General features: G+C 42.6%; 1 pseudogene; it reads left to right on the top strand.

Moving 5' to 3' along the window:
• The first annotated feature begins 505 nt into the window (after window positions 1-505).
• LOC113901041 lies at window positions 506-1,976 on the top strand (annotated as a pseudogene).
• The last annotated feature ends 2,459 nt before the right edge of the window (window positions 1,977-4,435 follow it).

The following is a 4,435-nucleotide window of genomic DNA, read 5'->3' as shown; positions in this document are numbered from 1 at the left end:
TGTGATAAACCATAATGGAAAAGAATATGAAAAAGAATGTATCTATCTAACTGGATCACTTTGCTAAAAAGCAAAAATGAACACATTGTAAATCAATATACTTCAATAAAATAAAGAAAAGGAGGAGGAGGAACTAAGCTGTGATGAAGCTGGATGGCAGCTTTAGTTAAAATCAGAGCCCACCAGATTGCAAGTACTTCCTAGGGAGACATTCTCAGCTTTGGACTGACAGCCTGACAGGTCTGTCTTGTCCACCCCAAAGATGCAGGAGGTTATTTTTCCCTTTGGCAATTTTAAACTTCTCTTCAGTCTTCTCCCCACTGCTACGCCCACCAATGCTCCTTCCAAATTTAGCAAGTATCTTAAGGAGACTGGAAGGTTAAGAGTCAGGTCCTTTTTCTGGTTAGAAGTTTGTCTCCTAGATACCTAAGAGTAAGGGAAACTATGCTCCACCATTTAGAACCCCACTAGTCTCTTTAATCTTTAAAAAGCAGAGACAGGGGAGGCGGCGGCCTGGCTTGGCCTGGCCTGGCCTGTCAGGGAGCGGGCGGCGGCGGCTCCAGCACCATGTCCCTGCAGTACGGGGCGGAGGAGACGCCCCTCGCCGGCAGTTACGGCGCGCGGCGGATTCGTTCCCAAAGGATTTCGGCTACGGCGTGGAGGAGGAGGAAGAGGAGGCGGCAGCCGCGGGCGGCGGGGTTGGGGAGGGGGCCGGAGGAGGCTGTGGCCCGGGGGGCGCTGACAGCTCCAAGCCGAGGATTCTGCTCATGGGCCTCCGGCGCAGCGGCAAGTCCTCCATCCAGAAGGTGGTGTTTCATAAAATGTCACCCAATGAGATTCTCTTTTTGGAAAGTACCAACAAGATTTACAAAGATGACATTTCTAATAGCTCCTTTGTGAATTTCCAAATATGGGATTTTCCTGGGCAAATGGACTTTTTTGACCCAACTTTTGACTACGAGATGATCTTCAGGGGAACAGGAGCGTTGGTATATGTCATTGATGCACAGGATGACTACATGGAGGCTTTAACAAGACTTCACATTACTGTTTCTAAAGCCTACAAAGTTAACCCAGACATGAATTTTGAGGTTTTTATTCACAAAGTTGATGGTCTGTCTGATGATCACAAAATAGAAACACAGAGGGACATTCATCAAAGGGCCAATGATGACCTTGCAGATGCTGGGCTAGAAAAACTCCACCTTAGCTTTTATTTGACTAGTATCTATGACCATTCAATATTTGAAGCCTTTAGTAAGGTGGTGCAGAAACTTATCCCACAGCTACCGACCTTGGAAAACCTATTAAATATCTTTATATCAAATTCAGGCATTGAAAAAGCTTTTCTCTTCGATGTTGTCAGCAAAATCTACATTGCAACAGACAGTTCTCCTGTGGATATGAACTTTGCTGTGACATGATTGATGTTGTAATTGATGTGTCTTGTATATATGGGCTAAAGGAAGATGGAAGTGGAAGTGCTTATGACAAAGAGTCCATGGCCATCATCAAGCTGAATAACACAACTGTCCTGTATTTAAAGGAGGTGACTAAATTTTTGGCACTGGTTTGCATCCTTAGGGAAGAAAGTTTTGAAAGAAGAGGTTTAATAGACTATAATTTCCATTGTTTCCGAAAAGCTATTCATGAGGTTTTTGAGGTGGGTGTGACTTCTCACAGGAGCTGTAGTCACCAGACCAGTGCCCCCAGCCTGAAAGCGTTGACACACAACGGCACGCCACGAAATGCCATCTAGCCTGGACACCAGCAATCGGGGCTCTGTGCCAGCTTATTCTTCACTCCAGGGTCAGGTGCCATGTGCTACAGGACATAGGAGTTGCCACTTGTGGGAACCTGGTGCCTGTCCCACTAGAGACAAGGGGTAGTTTCTCATTTGGATGCAAACACCTTCAGCCAGTGGTGTGCAACTGAAGCTACTATTTCTTTAAAAAAAAAAAAAAGGCAAAAAAGAATTCCAGAGACCACAGAAGTGTGTGTCTTTCTCCTCTTGGGGGCCCTACTTTAAGTAGTTGGGACATCTTGGACCTGGAGATAACAGCCCTTAACCCGTCCTTACCAGGGGATGTCTCCATCAAATACCAGTTGAAAATAATAGAAAGAACTGAATTTTTATATGCTTCACTTAGATTTTCATTTGAGTAGTTTCTAAAAATCCTGCCTCGCTTAAGTTCTAACACCGCCTCTCAGATTTCAGTTTTGGACCTTGCACACCTCAGACCTTCTAAACGCATTTGCTTGCTAACTCGGAAGACACATGGTCTGACTGCAGCAAGAAAGGACATTCCTGTATTTGTTTCTGAAGAAATGAGAAAATTTTATGCTGCATTAAGTCGAGAGCAAGTCTCCAACAGTGGCTGCTGCGTTCGTTCCCTCAGAAGTGTTGAGGAACAAACTTTGAGACAGAAGATTTTTGCACCTGTGTTTTGGATACCAGATACCTGGGTTCCTTCCCTCACATTTGAGAAATGATTCTGATCACTGTTTTTTTTAAAAAAAGGGGGGGAATTAAAAAAGTTGTTTTCCCCACAATCTCTTCCTCCTCTTAGGAGAAAAACTCATCATGTCATTGAAATATTTAGCTCATTTTTCTTTAAACTTGATACCAGTCTCCACATACCTTTTTTCTCAGCTGGTGAGAGTCTTTTAAGAAGTGCTGTGTTGTTGACTCTGAATGACCCGGAGGCACTGGTGGACTGCCCTGGGGCTTGAAGAGCCTACGGCACCACGACGTGTCGGTGAGCATGCTTCGTCTCCAGTGTCCCGACACCAGGTGTCAACTGTGGTACTTTCTTCACCTAGGATATTGATTTATAATTGGTTGTTGTTTGTTGAAAGTTGATACCCTTTCCATTGACTTAAACTTATACGTTACTTTTACTCCACACGCCCAGTTGTCATATATTCCAAAGCCACTGGACCACTTGAGTGCATAAGTGCCACTGTCCCATGAAGTGTGTGTATTCAGGTCTGTAAATCCAACTGTGTGACTTGAGTGCTTCCTGCAGGTGATTCTGACTGTTGAGTATTTACATGGACCATGGTGATATCCAAAAGAAAAATGCCTTTATATTTATAGGTTATTTCATTGAACTATATAAAATGGGTATTAATAAATGTATTTACTCCAAAAAAAACAAAAAACAAAAAAAAAGCAGAGACACTATTTTGCCAACAAAGATCCATATAGTCAAAGCTATGGTTTTTCCGGTAGTCATGTATGGATGTGAAAGTTGGACTATAAAGAAAGCTGAACGCCAAAGAATCAATGCTTTTGAACTATGTTGTTAGAGAAGACTCTTGACAGTCCCTTGGATTGCAAGGAGATCAAACCTATCAATCCTAAAGGAAATCAGTCCTGAATATTCATTGGAAGGACTGATGCTGAAGCTCCAATACTTTGGCCACCTGATCAAAGAACTGACTCATTGGAAAAGACCCTGATGCTGGGACAGATTGAAGGTGGGAGGAGAAGGGGACAACAGAGGGTGAGATGGTTGGAAGGCATCACTGACTCGACGGACATAAGTTTGAGCAGGCTCTGGGAGTTGGTGATGGACAGGGAAGCTTGGCATCTGCAGTCCATGGGGTCACAAAGAGTCAGACACGACTGAGCAATAGAACTGAACTGATCTAGTTTCTTTAATCAGCAAATTCATTGGGGTGGGAGTTGGGGTAGGGGCAGAATGGCTGCTACACTTAAAATTTTAATAGACTTCTTAAGGAACAGTTTTAGTTTTGCAGAAAAATTGAATGGAAGGTACAGAGTTCCCACGAATCCCCCCCACCCCCTCACCACCACCAGTTTCCCCTATTATTAACAACTTGCTTTGGTGTGATATGTTCGTTATAACTAATGAGTCAGTATTGACAAATTATTATTAATTAACCCAGGTCTCCCACATTGCAGGCAGATTCTTTACCATCTGAGCCACCAGGGAAGCCCATTATTAACTGAAGTCTATAATTCACATTAGGGCTCAATCTTTGTGTTTTACTTTGTATGGGTTCTGACAAATGTATAATGAAATGTATCCATTACAATATCATACAAAATATTTTCACTGTTTTAAAAATCCCATGTTTCACATACTCATCTTTCTCTTCCTTCCTCCAAGCTCCTAGCAACCACTGGTCTTTTTACTATCTCCATAGTTTTGCCTTTCCCCCCAGAATGTCATACAGTATGGAGCCTTTTGTGATTGTCTTCTTTCACTAGACAATATGCATTTAAGTTTCCTTCATGTCTTTTCATGTCTTGAGAGCTCATTTCTTTTTCTTGCTGAATAATATTTCATTGTCTGCATGTTCCATGGTTTATCTATTTCTGTATTGAATGACCTCTTGATTGCTTGTAGGTTTTGGCAATTATGAATAAAGCTGCTGTAAACATCTGTGTGCAGGTTTTTGTATG

This window comes from Bos indicus x Bos taurus, chromosome 2, assembly GCF_003369695.1.
Source record: "Bos indicus x Bos taurus breed Angus x Brahman F1 hybrid chromosome 2, Bos_hybrid_MaternalHap_v2.0, whole genome shotgun sequence".
Classification (NCBI taxonomy): domain Eukaryota; kingdom Metazoa; phylum Chordata; class Mammalia; order Artiodactyla; family Bovidae; genus Bos; species Bos indicus x Bos taurus.
The sequence above is the reverse complement of the archived record's forward strand: the minus strand, read 5'-3'. Positions and strand labels throughout refer to the sequence as shown.